This window comes from Peromyscus leucopus, chromosome 19, assembly GCF_004664715.2.
Source record: "Peromyscus leucopus breed LL Stock chromosome 19, UCI_PerLeu_2.1, whole genome shotgun sequence".
NCBI lineage: Eukaryota > Metazoa > Chordata > Mammalia > Rodentia > Cricetidae > Peromyscus > Peromyscus leucopus.
This window is the reverse complement of record NC_051079.1, coordinates 61,038,003-61,059,534: the sequence shown is the minus strand read 5'-3', so window position 1 is coordinate 61,059,534 and position 21,532 is coordinate 61,038,003. Positions and strand designations below refer to the sequence as shown.

Below are 21,532 nucleotides of genomic sequence, written 5' to 3'. Positions count from 1 at the left end.
CAGCTGTCTCTGGTCCTTGGTTACCCAAATGGTGTTGGGTATGGGTTCCATCTCATAGAGTGGGCTCTAAATTTGATTAGACATTGGTTGGTTACTTCCATAAGCTTTGTGCCACCATTGCCTAGAATGAACAGATCGTAGATCAAAGGTTTTGTTGTTGGGTTGGTGTTTACATTTTTCTTTTGGTAGCCTGCAGAGTACATTTCCGTATCATAGACACTAGAACATGGAGTGAAGGTTCTAGGTAGGTACCAGCTTGATCTCTCCATGCTCAATGAGTTGTGTGGGTATTGACAGCAAGCAATGGCCTTGCTATAAGTTTGTGGTTAGCAACCTGTTGTCTTGGCAACAGCCTAGGTTGTTGGGGATTTCCACCCTTTTGACTATCCACTCAATTGGAACCCAGTCCCGGTACTGGAAACTTCATTTAGTGACAAGAGATGGCCAGTTGGGGTTCCATTTCCCTTATTATTTGGAGACATCATTGGGATTGTGTTCATATATTATAGGAAGTTTCCACTGTACTAGGTTGACACATCACCCCTCAATTCTAACAGTGTCTCTCCTCCCTTCCTCCCTCAATTCCATCTTCTCTCCCTTCCCACCTGATCCTCCTATACTTGTCCCCCCCAACCTCTGCTCCAGTCTGCCCACAAAATTTTACCCCTCCCAGGGAGATCTATGTGTCCTTCCCAGTCCCTTCCTCTATGCCTAACCTCTCTGGGTCTATGAATTGTAGCTTGGTTATCTTTTATTGAAGGGTTAATATCTAGATATAAGTGAGTACATACCATATTTATCTTTCTGTCTGAGTTAACCTCCCTCAGGATGATTTTTTTCTAGTCCCATCCATTTGCTTGAAAATTTCATGATGTCATTTTTGTTTTAAAGAGCTGAATAATACTCCATTGTGTAACTGTATCATGTTTTCTTTATCTATTCTTCTGTTGATGGACATCTAGGTTGTTTCCAATTTCTGGCTGTTGTGAAGAGAGTAGCAATGAACATGGTTGAGCCAGTATCCATGTGGAAGGATGAAGTGTCCTTTGGTAGATACTCAAGAGTGGTGTAGCTTTTTCTTCTTCTTCTTCTTCTTCTTCTTCTTCTTCTTCTTCTTCTTCTTCTTCTTCTTCTTCTTCTTCTTCTAAACATTTATTTATTTATTTATTTATTTATTTATTTATTTATTTAATTTATTTATTTATTATGTATACAGTGTTCTGCCTGCGTGCCAGATCTCATTACAGATGGTTGTGAACCACCATGTTGTTGCTGGGAATTGAACTCAGGACCTCTGGAAGAGCATCCAGTGCTCTTAACCGCTGAGCCATCTCTCTAGCCCAAAATTTCTTTTTTTTCTCTTGGTATTTTTCGAGACAGGGTTTCTCTGTGTAGTTTTGGTGCCTGTCCTAGATTTCACTCTGTAGACCAGGCTGGCCTCGAACTCACAGAAATCCATGTCTCTGCCTCCCAAGTGCTGGGATTAAAGGTGTGTACCACTACTGCCCGGCACGATGTAGCTTCTTGAGGTAGATCAATTTCCATCTTTCTGAGGCACCACCATACTGGTTTCCATAGTGGTTGTACAAGTTTGCAGTCCCACCAGCAATGGAGGAGGTGTTCTGCCACAGACCTGGGAGTGAGACTAGGGGATTGGATCTGGGGGAAACAGAGGGAGATGAGAAGATCTGCAGGCAGCCTACTTTTTTTTTAAGCAGGTGCAGCCTGTGTGTTAGTAGGAGGTGCCTGCTGGAGTTGGGGGCCAGGAGAAAGTGATGAATTGGGGGAGGGAGGTCAGGGAGGAATGGCTTATGGAATCCATAGGAGATGTGGGTGAGGTGGGGATAGGAAGGCTACAGTTGGTGTCTCCCTGCAGAACTAGGGACTAGACTGGGGATTGGATTTGGAATGGAGGAGGGAGTTGGCTGTGGTATTCTATAATAGCTACAAAAAGTAACTAATACATTGACTAATTTGAATCATTTAAGCTTGGTATCTCCCTGTAGAACTAGGGACTAGACTAGGGATTGGATTTGGAGTGGAGGAGGGAGTTGGCTGTGGCATTCTATAAAAGCCAGAAAAAGTAACTAATACATTGACTAATTTGAATCATTTAAGCTTGTATATAGTCACCCAGAGAATTAGAACCCAATAAAGGAAATAGTTGGAGGCAAACAACAATCAACTGCTCTAAAAAGAGGAGCTGGCCTGTTTCTAGCTTGTGGTTCCAAGAGGATTGAAGATAGTATCTGTCTAAAAATATATATTTAACCCCAATGCTGCCATAAAGATAGACATATAGTGCAATAGACTAGGGAATCTGGATTTAATTCTTGGCAAATGTATCTAGAGTCTTGTCTTGATTCTGTGTGGCATTGGAAAATTCTTCTCTTTATAGATGTGTTTCCTTATCTGTAAAATGGAAGGAATTAACCATCTGAGTAGTTCTTAGCAGGACCAACTTTGCCCTTCTCCAGACACTTGGAAATGTTTGAGAGAATTGTTGGCTGTCCTAGTTGGGGAAGGAGCTGCTATCATCTAGCATAACCATGCTGTGAACATCCTACTGCAATCCGTGGACTGGCCCTGAATCCCCACAAAAGTTTTGCTCACCAAAATATCAATAGTGCCTTTGAACAGACCTTTTCCCAGTCTGGTGTACTCTTTCTACCATTAGTCTTACCTTGTTGTCTATGGTTGGGTTCTCGTGGAAGCAGGCTTTGAGTCTGGATTCAAGTTTGGTAGTGTTTTTGAGAAGTGGTCCAGGAAGTACCAGTGAATGAGTGGGAGAGGAGAGATAATCTGGGAAAGGAAGCAACACAGGTGGTTGAAGAAACAGCTTTGTACTGAGTGCTAGTGTGGCTCAAGGTCCTTGGGAGGCTTCTGGAAGATAGCACAGAACAGGCCTCAGAGTGATCCAACTGTCGGATGAAGAGTGGATGCATTTGGACCCTAGTTTTTTTCTGGATTTTTACCTCCCTAGTACTCCTGTACTGTCTTGTACATGTACTGAGATAATTCCCATGGCCAGAGAAAGCATGTGGGTAGAAAGTCACAGGTCTCTTTAATAAAATACCATTGTATTGCCCAGGGACACTATGGCAGGGAATCTTGGCAGAATGCTGGTGGCATCTACTATATCACAAAGCCCTTCTTCCTCCAGTTAATTCTCACCCATTCTTAGAACATTATTGAGTAGGCTTGGAGGTAGCGAAGCTACAGGGTTATCATAGGGTCTCAACTAGGACCTCCCATTATTTGGTACCTCTGCTCTACCATGCTCAGAATATTGGCATTGGATCTCGCTGTGGGTACTATGGATGTTGCAGGTGCCTTATTTGCTGAGGTCTCTTGCTGGCTGGAATGTCCCTATTTTACATATTCTATACAAAGCATTTTTGATGATTGAATCTAGGAAAATAATATTTTGTAATTATTTGAGTTGAAAATTAAACTAGTCATTATTTTCTTCATGGGACATCAATTTTACTTGAAAGAAGAACAGTTAGACATAGGCATTTACAAGACATTTCTTTTAAATAAGCAAAGTAGGTTTGTTATTTCAAGGAAAACAATTAACCAATCAACAAAATGAAAAAGCAACACACAAAGGGAGGAAAATTGAAAAGACATTTGCTAAGTGGATAACTAATAAGGGATTAGCATTTAAAATTTATAAAGAACTTGTGTAACTCAATGGCAAGAAAACAGAATGGACCACATATTAAAAAAATGCTCAATACTGTAATCACCAGGAAAACACAAATCAAAACCACTGTGAGATGCTATCTCACAATTAATAGGATAGCTATTATGGAGGCAAGATCTAGACAGTGAAGGCAAGCTCTAGACAGAGATAGAGCACAAAACGGTGGTTATCGGGGTGACTTCGGTGGGAGTAGGGAATGGAGAAGAATGTAGGCCAAAGGATATAAAGTAGCCGATGTGTAGGATAAAGGAGTTTAAAGTATGATGTACAATATGAGGTTCATATTAAGCATTTCCCCAAATGATTGCGTTTTCTCTTGGCCCAGGAAGGAAAAAAGAGTATATGTCACCCAGCTTTCCATCCTTATAACAGACACTTGAGATAAGCAACTAGAAGAAGAAAGGATTTTTCTGGGTCATGGTTTGAGAGATGCCGGTGTATCATCAGGTCGGCCATTGTTTTCAGGACCCTTGTTAGGCTGCCAGAGGGTAATGGTGGGGAACACTTGGTAGGACAAAGCTGCTCACCTCATAGCTGGGGAGGGGAAAGAGAAGAGGAAGAAGAGACCAGACCTTCATGGTCTCCTTTTGGAACAATGTTCAAATATCTAAAGAGTTCTCACTAGGCCCCATCTCTGAAAGTTTCCACCACCTTCCAAAGACAAGCTGGGGAAAAGTGTTTAACATGGGCTTTAGGTTCTGCTGCACATCCAAAATATAGCAGGTGACGATGTGAGACGATGCATGTATTGATTTGTTTCACAGTGACAACTGCTTTAGTGCTGGCTGTATATATAAACACACAGACACATCCACCTATAACATTACTGTATACCCTAAATATACACAGTAAAAGTTATTGGCGAAAGAAAACATTGTTTGTTGTCAATTATATAATTTGAATCCTAAGCAACAATCAGAATTTAAAGAACCTTACAGATGCCAGTGATATTGACAACTTCAACCAACTTAAAAGACTTTTATGGTTAGAATGGGAATGATTTAAATAAATGTGTGTGTACACACGCATGTGAACACGTGCATATGTTTGTATGTAGTGAAGCCTGTCAATGTTAAACAATTCACACAGATTTGTAAATCAGTGTCTTGAATGAACAAAGCACAATCTTACAACATCACATGTGCATAAAGGATCCCTTTGAAGTTCACAAGTTCAGTGGATGCTGATGTAGCAGCTGTGAAAGTTCAGTGATTTGGATTTCAGATTCAGCATCAGCACCAATCTTGAAAGATACGTCCCTTCTCTCTCTTTTGCTTTCTGCTTTGCTCAGTGGGAAAGCCATGTGATGGCATAATGGGAAGATGTTTTCTGGTCCATCAACCAGAAAGAGGCTTTGCCAGAGACCAGCCATGCTGTAGCTTGACCTTGGGTCTCCAGCCTCTATTACTTTGACTGAACAAGTTTTGAGTTAGGAATGTAGCACAGTGACTGAATACTTGCCTAGCATGGACAAGGCTCCACGTTTAGTCCCAAGTACCACACACAGACACACAGAAGTTGTTCATGATTTAAGATCTATATGTCCCAAAGAGTGTGTTTGTTATGAAGATTTAGTGTAGTATTGGAGAGAATATCCACAATTATTGGAGGGTGGGGAACCTACTAAAATATCCTATCTGTGTGATGTTCGATTTTCTCTTCCATGATTAACTAAAACTGAATTCGCTTTGTGCTTTCATAGAGAATTTAAATTGTTTAACACTTAGTTTCTGGTTGATGTATGTGTGTGTGGTGTGCACATGCCATAGTGCACATGTGAACATCAGAGTACCAGGAATCCTCCTAAGCCAGCTTTTTCTTTTTACCACATGGGTTCTGGGGAACTGAACTCTAATCATCAGTCTTAGAGGCAATTGTCCTTACCCACTTAGCATCTCACTAGCCCATTTTCCAGAAAATTTCAACTAGAACCTTCTTAATTATAATTGAAGGACTACAAACAAAACGTTAGAGATCTTAAAAAAGAACCAACCAGTCTGATAAAAGTATATAACTTTTTTTTGAGACAGAGCTTTTCTGTATAAAAGCCCTGGCTGTCCTGGAACTCACTTTGTAGACCAACCTGGCCTTGAATTAACAGAGATCCACCTACCTCTGCCTTCCAAGTACTAGGATTAAAGATGTGCACCACCCCTGGCTAAGTATATAACTCTTAAAAACTCAGTGTTGAGCCGGGTGTTGGTGGTACATGCCTTTAATACCAGCACTCGGGAGGCAGAGGCAGGTGGATCTCTGTGAGTTCGAGGTCAGCCTGGGCTATAGAGTGAGATCCAGGACAAGCACCAAAACTACACAGAGAAACCCTGTCTTGGGAAAAAGAAAATGTTTGGGATGGAGAGATGGTTCAGCGGTTAAGAGCACTAGCTGCTTTTCCGAAGGTCCTGAGTTCAATTCCCAGCAACCACAAGGTGGCTCACAACCATCCATAATGAGATTTGGTGTCCTCTTCTGGCCTACAGGCATACACACAGACAGAGCACTGTATACATAATAAATAAATAGATCTTAAAAAAAAAAACAAAACCCAAAAACCTCAGTGTTGAAGATGTAGAAAAGAGGTAGGAACAGAAGTAAATGCAACCTTTGTTGTTTTGGTGAGCAACATCTAATTTTGTGTTATCTTTCAAAATTACTCAGCATTTAACTGTCAGAAATGTATCTTACAGATATATCCTAAGGCATGCTAAAGTTATTAAACGTTATTTGCACTGGCAAAAAACTGGAGACAACCAAAATGTCCATAAGTGGATTGTTGATTGATTTGATATGACACATTTGTACAATGGAAGGCTAGATTCTTAAAATTTAGATTTGAATATGTAATAGGCGATCTTAAGAATGTTTTACTGAAAATACAAAAGTAATATCTGCAGCTGTGTAAAACTATTCAGATCCTGTGGCTTCAAAATTTTTCTCACACAGCTGCAAGATGTAAGAGCTTGGCAGGGACACCTGAGTCACCCAGGATTACCTCAGGGCTGAAGGTGACCCGATGTCTGGGGCTCCACATATCTGCAGGCTTTTTCACCACATGTCTGGCAGTCAATGCTGACGTTGGTTTGGATGTGGCCTCTTTATATGGCTGTTTGGCTTCTTCACAACATGGTGGCGGGGTTCCAAGAACAAGTATCTCAAGATGAAGGAAGTAAAACCTCCCTGTTTAAGTCCCTGCCAAATAGTTGGCATAGCGCCATTTCTACCATATCCAGTTTGGACTTGAGTCAGTAGAGAAGGGACCCATGTCTAAGGGAGGGTCATGTAGCCTTTACATCTTGGTAGGACGAGTGGCAAAGAATTTAGGGTGTATGTTTAAAAACCTTCATGATATCATTTGTATAAAAATGTAAATGCGTACATATGCCATGTGTAGATATGTGAAAGATTATTTTTATTGTTTTAAAGAAATAGCACTTATAATCCGTTAACAAGGACAACATTTAGAGAGTGGAGACATGGTAGAACGAGGGAGAAAGATTTTGACTTTCAGTTTTATAACTTTCTCTTTCATGTATATATGTAGCATGCAGTCACCAGGAATGTGTGACAAACCTTATTTTCAATTCTTTTCAACTCACTACATAATTAAGGAAGATTCAAGCTTGGAATTGGACTGATCTTCCTGGAGGGGAAGATTTTGAATAGATGGTTCTTCTAACTGTCAAGACAAAGGTCAGGTTGGGTTCCTGAAGTTAAATTCAAACCCATGTGGTAACAGTCACATTCTCACTAGCTAGCACATTGTCTGCAATTAAAGTTTGATGAATAAATGATTATAAAAGTCTCCTTGCTGGTCAGGTCTATCTTGTGTCTCATTCACTTCTGATCACAGATTTGGTCAAAGGGAAACTTGGTATCCTTACTCTTTTACTCCCTCATAGCTTTTCTCCTTAGAAAAAGAAAGAACTCTAACACTGATGTTGTGCGCCAACACTGTATTGTCTGTTTGTATAAGGGACCTGTGTGGTTCTTTCAATAATCCTTGATATAAGCACTGTTTTTGTTTAGTGTCCTCATCTTACCTGAGAAGAACAAGGCACAGGACATCACAATTCCTCTCAGCTAACAAGAGGGAGATCTTGGACCAAGGCAATCTGACACCAGAGACCACATTGTCAACCCCTTTATTACGCTGCCTCCAAACTTCCTTGCACTCTCTCCAAGGACCTCTGTTGTTAACCACGGACATCCTCAGGCAAGGAGACCTACAGATGAGAAGAGTGTGGTGTGTCTGAGGGACAACCATGAGGCCCTATGTCTGAATGAAGCCACCAGAATGGGGAAATGTTATTTTATTATAGATAAATGGACAGGGAGATTCATTAAGCAGAGCCTGTGGACTAACCAGAGAATTTGGAATTAATTCATGTGGGGTGGAGAGCCCTAGGAGGACTAAAAGAGAAAGGTGTTTAGATTTGATGAATATTAAAAAAAATAATTCTTGTAGCATTTGAGTGAAGGGTGGGGACACAGAAGAATCAGGGATCAGTCAGGAGTTCCTGAAGAAGTCTTGTGAGTTCTGCTGTCTCTCAGTGGGACGTGCTGGACTCTCCTGTCCTTTGTCCCTTTACCATTTCTCCTGCTATCTGTTCAGGGGAAAACTGTCTTGTTCCAAGACACAGCCATGGCCATCTACTACTGCAGATTTTTCTTACACATTACCTCTTTTGTCTCAACCTGGATTTTTTCTTCTACTGTGGAACAATAATGATGATGATGATGATGATGATGATGATGATGTCGTCTTTGTCTCTGGCACAGAGCTTCTAAAACCCTTGGAATTTCCTAAGTGATAAGTGTTTATTTGTTTGCTTTATGCTGTTAAAAAATTTCTTATAGTGAGTAGGGACTCCATCACACCATGGTTTATGCTAATGAAATAACTTAGGTAGGACCCAGGTAACCTCAGGATGAGGCTAGTCACTAACAAGACCAAGTGATTAGAAGGCTTAACTTTTTTTTGACACAGACACAGACACATACACACACACACACACACACACACACATACACACACACACACACACACAATCTCTTGGAAGAAGAGATGGGTAGCTGAGGATTAAGTTCCAGAAAACAATTGAACAATCCAGACAAGTTCTGGGTGGTAGACACAGGAAGTTCTGGAGGTCGTGCTCCTGGAAAGGGCAGGGAGGTTTGGACGCATCTTTTCTATTTGTTCCTTTCTGAGTTGTATCCTTTAAAACAAATTCATTCAAGTGAGTAAGGTGCTAACGGACTTCCTAGAGCCACTCTGGAAAATTATTGAACCCAATGAAGGGGGAACCTTTAACTTTGTAGCTAAATGTAGGTGACCTGGAAACCTATTTGTAATTGACATGTGAGGTAGAGGCAACCTGTGGGACTGAGCACTTAAATATGTGGTGTCTGTTTATATAATACATATATTATATAATCAGTTAGTAGCACCACAGTTGAGTTGAACTGTGGGATACCTAGTTGGAGTCAGTGTGGGGATTTCTTCTAATTAATTGCTGTCTGTTAAAAGTTTTATTGGGTAAAAACAATTTCAACCATCTTTTTGTTTCTGCTCTCCTTTAATAGTCATGAGCTCCTACAGAGAAAGAACAACAGCAAAAAAGACGATGGCACCCTCATTTTTGTATGCTTCTGGAATTAATTGTCTAGTATATTGAATATATTAAACTTTTTCTGGAAACAGCAAGAGCTGACTAGTATCTGGAGTGTCTTTGAACCATTGGATTGTGTTGACAACTGAAATTTCAGTTTGCTCTTTTAGGAATAATACTATAGAAATGTGAGGATGAACATTTTATTTATGATTTTCCTTGTCTCTAAGGAATATATTGATTCATATTGCGGTATACATTTGTCTTTTCTGTGTACATATCCTAAACAGCTGTTACTTTCCCTTTTTCCATATTCCTGGCAGTTGGTTCCATGTGACTACAGTTCCTTTTATTGGATCTGGGTGGAGAGCAAGCAGGGCCTCTGTTCATTCTGTGGCTTTTCTCAAAGTCAAAACCATTGTGTGTGTGTGTGTGTGTGTGTGTGTGTGTGTGTGTGTGTGCCTGCCCTTGGGCAGCTGTCTGCTTTGCTGGGGCCAGGGCAGAGGTCTGAGCTACTGTCTGTTGTAATTCTGGGCTGGAGGCCAAGCCCTAGTTTTTTTCCACTATTTGATGAGTGGCTTAGGCAAATTGGCCTGTTTGATAATTGTCAGGCTCTTTGAGTCAGAGACTTGTAGCCTGTGGTAACTAGGATGGGGAACTCCTATGTAACCTGGCTCCTGGGCGGTGTTACAATGAAACCCAATCTTTGACGAGTTTTGCCGGATTTGGAAACATAAACTAGTCACATGATGTGTCCATAAGCTTAGAGTAGGTCTCTTTCTTGTGAGTCATAAAAGTGTTACTTCAAGGTGTGTCAAGATTTCTAATGACTTCTAAGTCCAACTCCGGAGCCCGTACTGGCCATTGTTGCTATCATAGTCACTGTGCTCATGTGGTACTGAAATGTCCACACAAGGTGTATGTTGGAGTTGCTGAAGTGCAAGGGCTACCTTTCCATGGGCTTGCCTGATTCTCTCTCTCTTTTTAAATATAATGTTTATTATTATGTTGTGTGAGTAATCTTGCCTGCATGTATGTCTGTGCCCTTCATGTTTGTTTATGCTCTGCATGTATGCAATGCTGGAGGCAGACGCCAGAAGACTTACCTGATTCTTACACATCTCTCTACAGGTATGGATGAGAAAAAAAATATTGCATATTTTTTATGAGAGCAAAATATACCTAGCACGAACTGTATCATCCTCATTATTTTGATGTGTATGTGACAAGAAGCATATTCACATTACTACGAAACTGTCCTCACCATTCACCTCCAGAATTTTTACCTTAATCTGAAACTCTAAACTCGCTAAACATAAACTCTCCATTCTCCTTGCTTCCTGCCCCAGGCAGTTCCCATTCTATTAACATTTATTTCTCACATCGTTTGCACTACTTTATAACTCATGGACTAGACTTAAGGGATGTCAGAGTTTGAGGGGCTTATTAGCTGTCACTGCTTCCTTAGACTTTTTACATGGAATCTAATTACCCTAGACATATTTACACACCTTGTACCAAAGTCTTTAGGGGGCAGAAAGATTGTAAGAGCCAGAAGGTAAGAGTTTGGTGTAAGAGTACATCTTCCAGTGATGTCAGAAGCTACACCCATAAAGTCTCACCAAAATGACTTTTTTTTTATAATTTATTTAATTTTATTTTATGTGCATTGGTGTGAAGGTGTCAGATCTCCTGGAACTGGAGTTATAGACAGTTGTGAGCTGCCATGTGGGCTCTGGGGATTGAACCTGGGGCCTCTGGAAGAGCAGCCAGTGCTCTTAACCACTGAGCCATCTCTCCAGCCCCAAGGTGACTGCTTAAACGTGAGCTGAACAAAGACAGTAACTGTAGACATGTTAACACTGACAGGAGAAAGTTCATATGGTCTCAACCCTGTGAAGAACTACAGGCAAGCAAGGATTGCTGAGAGCTGTAGAAATAGTCTCTCTCAGGGCAGAGTACACAGACTGGTTATCTAATACCAAATGGCCAGCCCTGGAAACATATATGAGTAACGTTATGCAGACTGAGCAGGTTATATTTAGGAATATATGTAACACAAATGGTTAAATGGTCTCATTAATAAATAACCCAGAGCCAGATATTAGGGTAAAAGCTGAAAGATTAGAGAGGCAGAGAGCAAGCTACTAGCTCTTAACCCTACGAAATTCTTCTCTGAAAGAGAGTGAGCTCCTCTCTCCACCCCACCTTTTCACTTCCTCTCTCTACCCAACTCTATCACTTCCTGTCTGTCTGTACAGACCTCCAGACCTCTATGGTTAACTAGTGGCTAGCTCCTCCTTCTGATTTTCAGGCAAACTTTATTTGTTAGAGCACAAATAAAATATCACCACAAATATATGTGTATATACATATATGCATGTAATAACAATTAGTGAAAAAAAAAGAGGCCATGGATTTGAAAGAGAGCAGAGAGGGATATATGGGAGGGTTTGGATGGGAGAAGTCTTGCAATTGTATTAGAATCTCAGAAATAGAAACTACATTGAGATAAAAAAAAAAAAAGGTAAATCCCCCTATGATGTGGAACAAGGATGACTGGACTGCTACTCACATCACCAGGGAGGCTACCTGGAAAACAGGACCCTAAGAAAGACACGGGGATCGCCCAATGACAGAGAAATGTATGAGATCTACACGAACAACCTGGACATGAGTGGGAGTAATGAAGGGCGAGGGAAAAGAGAGGGAATGAAGGTCGAGGGAAAGAGAGCCTGTGGGAGCGGGAGATCCCAGCTGGATCAAGAACAGAGAGGGAGAACAAGGAATAGGAGACCATGGTAAATGAAGACCACATGAGAAAAGGAAGAAACAAAGTGCTAGAGAGGCCCACAGAAATCCACAAAGATGCCCCCACAATAGACTGCTGGCAATGGTGGAGAGACAGCCGGAACTGACCTACTCTGGTGATGGGATGGCCAAACACCATAATAGTTGTGCCAGAAACCCCATCCAACTACTGAGGGATCTGGATGCAGAGATCCACGGCTAGGCCCCAGGTGGAGCTCCAGGAGTCTAATTAGCGAGAAAGAGGAGGGTTTATATGAGTGATAATTGTTGAAACCAAGGTTGGATAAAGCACAGGGACAAAGCCCAAACGAATGGAAACACATGAACTATGAACCAAAGGCTGAAGGGCCACCATCTGGATCAGGCCCTCTGAATAGGTGAGACAGTTGATTGGCTTGATCTGTTTGGGAGGCATCTAGGCAGTGGTACCAAGTCCTGTGCTCATTGAATGAGTTGGCTGTTTGAAACCTGGGGCTTATGCAGGGACGCTTGGCTCAATCTGGGAGGAGGAGACTGGACCTGCCTGGACTGAGCCTACGAGGTTGATCTCAGTCCTCAGGGGAGGCTTTGCCCTGGAGGAGGTGGGAATGGGGAGTAGGCTGGGGGGCAGGGGAGGGGGGCAGGAAGGGGGAGAACAAGGGAATCCGTGGCTGATATGTAGAACTGAATGGTATTGTAAAATAAAATAAAAGGAAAAAAAAAAAAAAAGGTAAATCCCCTTACTGACATAGTGGCATGTCCCAAATGAAAACCTTCCTGGTACAGGTCAAATGATAAGGATAATGAGGAAGTGATACAGGAGAGGATGCTCTGAGAGGCTCAGGCTGGCTTTCAGGAATCTTAGACACAACTCTCTGTGTATGTTTCTGGGCTGAGACTTAAAAAGCCTGTTTATCAAATTTCCAGGAAGTCTGTGATCTTTATAAAAAAGTTACACACCATGTTTAAAAGAGAAATTCTACTTTCTATTTTGTTTTGAGTAGAAATAAAATGAGACAGAGTAAAAGAAAAATGGAGAGAGTAGAAACAGAAGAACCAGAAACCGGGAGAATAGCAACCCAGTGGGATGAGACCATCTCACCTGTGGTTCTGAGCTTCAGACCCACAGATGTGAGCATAGGACATGGAGTAATCACACCAGGAGAATATAAAGGGACCCTCTCTCTCTCTCTCTCTCTCTCTCTCTCTCTCTCTCTCTCTCTCTCTCTCTCTCTCTCTCTCTCTCTCTGGTGTTGAGAGGTGAATAGCAGGATACAGGTGGTATGAACTGGGAAATGGGAAAATGGGGACGGATGCTCCAGCTGGGGAGGGAGGAAAGACAGAAATACAGAAGGAGGAGGGCCAAACAACACCTCAAGGAAACATATAATTTATATTTACCTAAACTTACACGCAGTACATATAACATATATTAAAGGAAGTTGTGCCACTTCGGCCGACAGTGCTGCTCACAAGGACCGTAGACGAACACAAATCCCTCCATCAGGCACGAGATGCATTCTTTAGAGTGAATGATTGATCAGGGTAGTTCAAGTGACTCCCAAAATAATATAGACTATTTAAAAATTATTTCTTTTACTTTTTAAATTTCTAATGCAATGACAACATTTCCTCTTCCCTTTCCTCCCTCCAAACCCTCCCATTTACCACCTTGCTCTTTTCAAATTCATGCCCTCCTCTTTTTTTTACTAATTGTGTTACATACATACTTGCATATACATATCTGTTCCTGCATACATAAGCACAACCTTCTCGGCTGTCTACTACTACTCATGCGTATGTTTTCAGGGTGGACCATTTGGTATTGGATAACCAACTGGTGTGCTCTTCCCTAGGAAAGACTATTTCTTCCACTCTCACTAAGATTCCTTAGTTGCCTGGAGGTTTTTTTTTTTTTGTGTGTGTGTGTGTAGGGTTGAGTCCTGCTAGGCTTTCTGCTGTTCACATGAACAGATCTACCGTGTTGTCCTTGTTCAGTTAATGTTTGGGTGGTCATGCGGATGAGACTTTATTGGTGTAGTTTTTGATATTACTGGGAGACACAATCTCACAGCAAACTAACCCCCTGGTCCTCTGGCTCTCAAAATCTTGATGTCCCTCTTCTGGAGTGTTCCCTGAGCCTTAGGTGCAGGAACTGTATTGTAGATGCATCCTTGGGCGTGTGATCCTTAACTCAGCATCTTTATTGGTCTTAGTCTCTGTATGTTACAAAGAGAAGTTTTTTTGATGAGTGGTGAGGTCTACACGTAACTGTGGCTATAAGGACAAATATTTAGGATGTAGTTAGAAATCATGGTGATTTAGTAAAGTGGTGGTTGTTGGTTATCCTCCAAAATCTATGACTTCACTAGCCCTGGGTAGTTGGCTAGGTTTCTGGTCCCATGCATGATTGCCTTCTAGTTGAGAAGGTCTAAAGTCCAATCAGAGAACTGTTGGTTACTGTCATGGTGTGCACGCCACCACTGCATCCTTAGGATAATTTTGAGATGCTGGCCATTGTGGTGGTCCATAAGCATCGCAACTTGAGAGTGCTGTTGGTTGCTTCCCTCCTCCCCGATGCTTGCTCCATGCATTCTGGTACCATGAAAGCTAGTCCTCAGGGTGGAAACTCTCAAATTAACTCCAGCTTAGGGGGCCTCTTTGTTCTGAGTCGGAAGTTCATAGTGTCTTCAGCAATAGAGACTTATCTCCCACCCATATAAGTGGTGGGAGAAGGACAACCAGGACGTTAGCCATAGACTGTAACGTTGGGGGGGAGTCTTTTGGACAGTCCTCATCAACAACTCAAAAGAGGGCTTTTCACACCTGATTTTAGGGTTTTTGTTAGAGAATCTTTTTTTTTTTTTTTTTTTTTTTTTTTTTTTTTTTTTTTTTTTTTTTTTTTGAGACAGGTTTCTCTGTGTAGCTTTGCGCTTTCCTGGACTCACTTGGTAGCCAGGCTGGCTCGAACTCACAGAGATCGCCTGCTCTGCCTCCCGAGTGCTGGGATTAAAGGCGTACGCCACCACCGCCCGGCTGTTAGAGAATCTTTGGCTCTTGGAGGGAGCAGTGTCAGCTCAGCCGGGACAATTTCATTTTCCCCCTCTCAGGTTGTATTCATACACCGACATATCTGTTTTATAGGTATTTGAGGTAAATAGTTAATAGTATAATTCCTTATGACTTTTTCAAACATCCTTACTGTTATTTTACCCTCTTCCCTCCTTCTTCTGTATTTATCTCTCTCCTCCTCCCTAATGAGAACCTTCCACTTTTCCATTCTCTCTGTCAGATCATGTGAACCCTGCTAGTCCTATTTCTGGTGCTCCCTGCACCCTGGCAAGGGCACCTTTTTACTTTCCTGGTCTCTACAGTTACTCCAGGGTATGCATTCATACCTCAAGATTCAGAGATAGAAGCTTCCAATGAGAGAGAACATACAACATTTGTCTTTCTGTGTTACCTCATTCAATATGACCTTTTCTAGTTCCATCCATTTACTGAGCTAGACCCAGGAGAAGAATGTGTAGGATCTGAATATAGTCTATTGATGTAGCCGTTGGTTGCTTTTCAGTAGAATGGACTGCTATGACTGAAGACATTGAACCCTTAGGACAAAGGACTCAAGTTAGTTGAGCTGGATCTGACCTGAAAGCCTCCTTCCTACTGTCTAGGGTCCATGATACCAGAAAATACTATGAAAGAAGCTCAGGGAGGGAAGCAGTTAATAGTCCTCCTTAGCTGTGATATGCATGAACCACAACAATGATCAGTGTAACAAGATATCAGTAGAGGTGCCATAATTGGCACTCTGTCGGTGGTAACCAGCACCTGTCTAAGTATATTTAAAGCCTGCTCAACAGGGGAGAAATCATGCCTGATACTGGAAACCTAGCCAATTTCCTGGGGGTTGGTGGCATCATTCATCTTAGAAAAAAATCCTTTACCTTTACTTTGCTAGACCAGCACAATTCCTTACTACATTCTTAGTCTTATCCTTGAACCCACAGATAAGTGTAGTCATCACTTCTCATCCAAGAAGCTCTCCTACAGCGAATGGAGGGCATCATAGAAAACCACAATTGACACAACGCCGAGATCAACAGGTGGTGGGGCTGGCCCCAGTGGTCACACCTACAGGACAGCCCCTGCATCTGTCACTTAAGGAAACACCGAGGAAGTGGAGGCAGAAGGATTGTAAGAGCCAGAGTGTCAGCGTGTCTGCTGTGAAACAGTCTTTCATAGAAATGGCTGCATAAACAAGACTGGAAAAAAAAAACAATGGCAATATCCATAGACATGATAACATGGGAGGGAAAAAATTCACAGCATCTCACCACTTAACAAAGAAATGACTGCTGGGAGAGAGAGAATTAGCCTCTCCTGGGGATGAGCCTTCTTATTGGTTACTCAACACAGGTGATCAGCCCTGAAACCATATACATACAAACAACAAAAATGGACGCAGCAGGTTGTAGTTGTATATTTGTGCACACACATATATACATATGTATGTAACAATAACAATCGAAGAAGAACAGGTGTCATGGCTCTTGTTGGCTGTCCACTTGATTACATCTGGAGTTAGCTGAAACCCAAGTGGCTGGCTATACCGTGAGGGATTTTTCTTAATTAAATCCTTTGAAGTAGGACAGACTCACCCTAAATTCAGATCTTTTGAGGCAGGAAAATTCACCTTAAATCTGGGCCACACCTTCTGGTGGCAGCCTATATAAAGGACATGGAAGAAGGAAGCTTTTGCTCTTCATCTGCTTGCCCTCACTCTCCCTGGCAAGTTCTTTCCTTCACTGACATTAGAGCCTAGTTATTCATGATTTCATGATTCTGGCATATGCCTTATATACGTGTGTGTGTGTGTGTGTGTGTGTGTGTGTGTGTGTGTATGCACACACAATATACACATCTGCCATTATGTTGCATGATACATAAACGGAAGTCAAATCAGGGTGCCAACAGTCAGGTTCTTGTGGGTGTTCCTATTTTTGCTTATAGATAGCCATTCTCTTGCTGAGTGGTCACATGGCAGAAAAGGAGTAAACCGAATCTCTCATTTCTTCTTATAATGACATTAATTAATTCTTGAGAACGCTATCTTCATTAATTACCCCCTGAAAAGCTCTACTTCCAGGGTTTCAATATAAGAATTTTTTTTTTTTGTTTTGTTTTTCGAGACAGGGTTTCTCTGTGTAGCTTTGCGCCTTTCCTGGAACTCACTTGGTAGCCCAGGCTGGCCTCAAACTCACAGAGATCCGCTTGGCTCTGCCTCCCGAGTGCTGGGATTAAAGGTGTGTGCCACCACTGCTGCCCGGCTCAATGTAAGAATTTTAAGGGAGATGAACTTCAGTCCATTGTGGACATTTTGCTCTTAGTCAAACAAGACTCAGCAGTTCCTGAATACACTTGGTCGCATCTCTCCACCTTTCCACAGGCTTTTGCTCCTTCATGGAGAGACTGCCACTTCTCCATCTTTGTTGGCTTTAAAGCCAGCTCCTCCACGAATTGCTGTGAACATTTCCATCTTGTTCCTATGGCTTTGCTTAAGTTATAGGATTTACAGAATGCTGCTACATCCAATCTATTATCTGCAAATGTGGTCTCCTCCACTCAGTTGTCATTTTCTTGAAGATGAGAGCCATATCCTTGCCTTTAAAATCTCTATGTGTCTAACAGCACAGGGGCAGGGCTTTGATTGCTCCAAGGTTCATTCAGGTCAAGTGTTTGGTCACTTACACAGATGCACAGAGGTTTGGGTCCACATGTATTTTCTGACTCAGTCTTTTAGTGTCTGGGAGTACAGGGGAGGGGCAACAAGATCATAAGGCACATTACATTTATAACCATACCTATATCTAAACTTTGATCTTTTTATGTACTTACAGAAAACATCTGACACAAAGCTTTGACAAAACATTGACACATTGTACCTCTAAGGGTAACAGTGCAATCATTTTTATTTGTCTTGAATACTCAAATCTTTGCTTTTTTAAAACCATAAAATGTATCTTTCTTATGTAATGAAAATTTGAAAACGATGAGCTCCAGGGAGCTTTGTTCTGATTTCTTCTCTCCACGAAGCCACCAGGAACCTAAGTGGCTCGCAGCAAGTGGCTGGGGAAGGAGTTGTTTACTCTGTCTGCATTTCCTAGGAATGTCAATGAGTAAGTGGCCTTGGAGAAGGAGGCTCATATGGGAAGGACAGTGCATGAGGGAGAATGGTGAATGGTCCATTGCAAATGGTATGTTACTTTTCTCATTGTTACAACAACAACAACAACAACAACAACAACAACAACAACAGAAATATACCAGATAAAATTAACTTAAAAAAAGAAACAATTTACACTGCCCCCAGTGTGAGTGTGTAGTCCATCATGGTATGGCAGGCACTAAAGCAAGATTATGAGGCAGGCTGTCACATTGCATTCAGTGTTAGGATCAGAGACCATTGAATGTCGGTACTCAACTCACTTTCTCTTTTTTATTCAGTCTGGGAACCCTAGCCAATGACATGGTACCATCCATATTCCAGATGAGTCTTCCATTCTGAGTTAAACCTTTCTGGAACTATCCTCAGAGACACACTCAGTGGTGAGTTGATTAACACCAACTGTCACAGACAGTGAGTAACTTCAGGTGTCTGTGAGTGCAGAGTGTCCACCAAACTTGGAGCTTAGCTGGCTCTCACTTTCGGCTGTTCTCTGGATCTCAGTCCCTACCCCTGTCCTTCCTTTAACTCTTTCAGGTAGAAGGTCTTTTCTTCACAAAGTGACTTGAGGTTTATTCAGAGAAGGGACACATGCTAGGAAATTCCTTCTGTGATTTTCCTGTGGCAGAGCAGAGAGATGAATAGTAGAGGCTTGCTGGCAAGAATTGCAGGGATTGAGTGATACAGAGGAATAACCCCCAAATACACCATTTGGTATGAGGATTATTTTGATCTGAAGGCAACTGAGAAAAAGCAAATACAAGAAAATCTCTTTGTCCCACACTTCCATTTACCTAAAAGAAGCACATAAAATTACACAGGGATCCATTTTCCCTTTCTTAGTAGGTAGGATAGAAATTACTGGAGACAATATTCAACCCATGTCCGTCCAGAGACAGTTCAGCCCAGAGGAGCCTACAAAACACTCCTTACTAATTAGTCCTTATATTCCACCAGCTTCCTCATAATCTGCTTTCCCCTAACTTGCTGCAAAGAATGTGTACATGTGTAGGATTTGCTGTGCTTCAGGTCTTGAATGTCCTTCAAAGCCCACATTAGTTAAAGGCTTGGTCACCATACTTTAGCACTGTTGGGAGATGAACCTTTTAGAAATGGAACCTCGTTGGAGAAAATGAGATCACTAGGGCCATTCTCTTGAGGCAGATATTACAGGGATGTAACATCCCTCCCCATCTCTCTCCTTGTTTCCTGGCACTGTGAGGTGGGCATATTTCCTCTACCACGTGCATCCTCCCTCCATATGGTAATGTGCTGTGCACAAGCTCAAAGCAACACGGAGTGACCATGGACCAAAGCCTTGGAAACTGTGAACCAAAACAAATCCTTGACTTTAAAATGGATTACCTCAGTATTTTGTTTAATGAAAAGCTCATTAATACAGGATTTTTGTCAGGATAAAAAGAAATGAACTAACATATATAATGTGCCACTAAATGGATACATTCTAAAAAAATATCCCTTTTCACTCCATCTTCCTTTAAACAGTTAATCTACTTATAGAATATTCATTTTCTTTTTTTTTTTTTTTTTTTTTTTTGTTTTTTGAGGAACAGGGACTATGAGCTGCGTCTCTGGATACTGGTAGCAGGCTGGTCGAACTACAGATTCCTCCTTCTCTTTCTTCTCTTTCTATTTCTTTCCACTTTCCTCTCTTGCAGTATTCTTTTTCTTTTGTAAAAAAAAAAAAAAAAAACATTACTGCTTCCTGGATCTGGTGGCTTTCTTTCTTTTTCTTTTTTCTTTCTTTCTTCTTTCTTTTTTTTTTTCTTTCTGTTGCAGTACTGAGCTTTATCAGGATTCCATTAAGGTTAAACCTCGAGGAATGAGAGAGTCCTAGTTAGAGAGCACAAAAGCCCACGAAGCCTCCTCAGATCTCACAGTGAACCACCGGCTCAGATTCTTTGGTAGGATCACCGCCTTGCTCCAGGTACAGGTTGTTGTAAGGGTACCGCTTCGGCCCACAGGCTGGTAGGAGGGGGAAGTCTTCCCAAGCCAGAACATGAAAACCATGAAAGCCACGAAGCCGAAGAGATGTTTACACACGACATCCCAAGAAACAGGTGTAGGGGATGTGTCCACACGATTCCTGATACACATGTCTAAGTTCCAGTGCATCGCTTCGCCCCAGTTCAACCTCAGTTCTGAGTGATCCCATTCATACCACGGATCCCTCTCCAGCTGTGAGTGGTCAGGGAGCTTCGGGTAGGGTAGTCACCATACCTCATGCCTTCATCTGGGTACGGCTCGTAGTCTTCCACGCGCATATTATACTTCTTGGCGGCCGCGGCCCGTTCTTCTGGAGTCCTAGGATACTGTCCCGGCAGCATGTCCTTGGTCATATGGAAAGCTCCCCGTGCCTCCAGTGGCACCACGCCGCGGGCTGCCCTTTGCAGCTACCGGACTCTCAGGGCCACAGCCCCGGCCGCTGCCATCTTCACCTTCTCTGCCGTTCGCCCTGCACCGAAAATTTCTTGTAGATAAAAGGGGGGACATGCAGCCAAATGCTCTGGAGAGATGGCTCAGAGGTTAAGAGCACTGACTGCTCCTCCAGAGGTCCTGAGTTCAATTCCCAGCAACCACATGGTGGCTCACAGCCATCTGTAATGGGATCTGGTGCCCTCTTATGGCCTGTAGTCATACATGCTGTATACACAATAAATAAATGAATCTTTTTATAAAAAAAGGGGAGGGGCATGGACAGAGATTGAGTCCAGAGCGGACATGACAAGGCTGAGCTGGGCCATGCAGGGAGAGGGGGACCAGGTTCAGCAGCCAGGAGGCCAAAGGTTCAAAAGGGGTGGGTAGCCAAAAATGTCTGGATTATATAACGAAGAGCTTCTGGGGGAAGGGCAGCCCAGCCCGTGGGCTGGAGAGTTCATTCCTCTGGCAGGGTATGCCAGCCACAGCACACCCTGTAACAGATAGGGACTAAGGGATGCTGGGAGAAACTTAGTGGCTATGTCTGCTTTGATACGTTAAATAGGCACCTCATCTGTTTGTCTTGGGTTTAAAACTTAACAAAATGCATGCTAATTTTCCCATTAAGCTCTCTGTTACCGTGTTTGCTGCAGAGACATCACTGACATTCCCTCTCCCTCTTGCTCACATGGAAACTGTTTCAGGATCCTGTGACCACTGCAGCTGCGTGACCACTCCCTAGTGACCGTGCCTGAGGCA

The 21,532-nt window shown here is 42.3% G+C and overlaps 1 pseudogene; it reads right to left on the bottom strand.

Moving 5' to 3' along the window:
• Positions 1 to 20,222: 20,222 nt before the first annotated feature.
• On the bottom strand, positions 20,223 to 20,787 carry LOC114690212 (annotated as a pseudogene).
• Between the last annotated feature and the right edge of the window lie 745 nt (positions 20,788 to 21,532).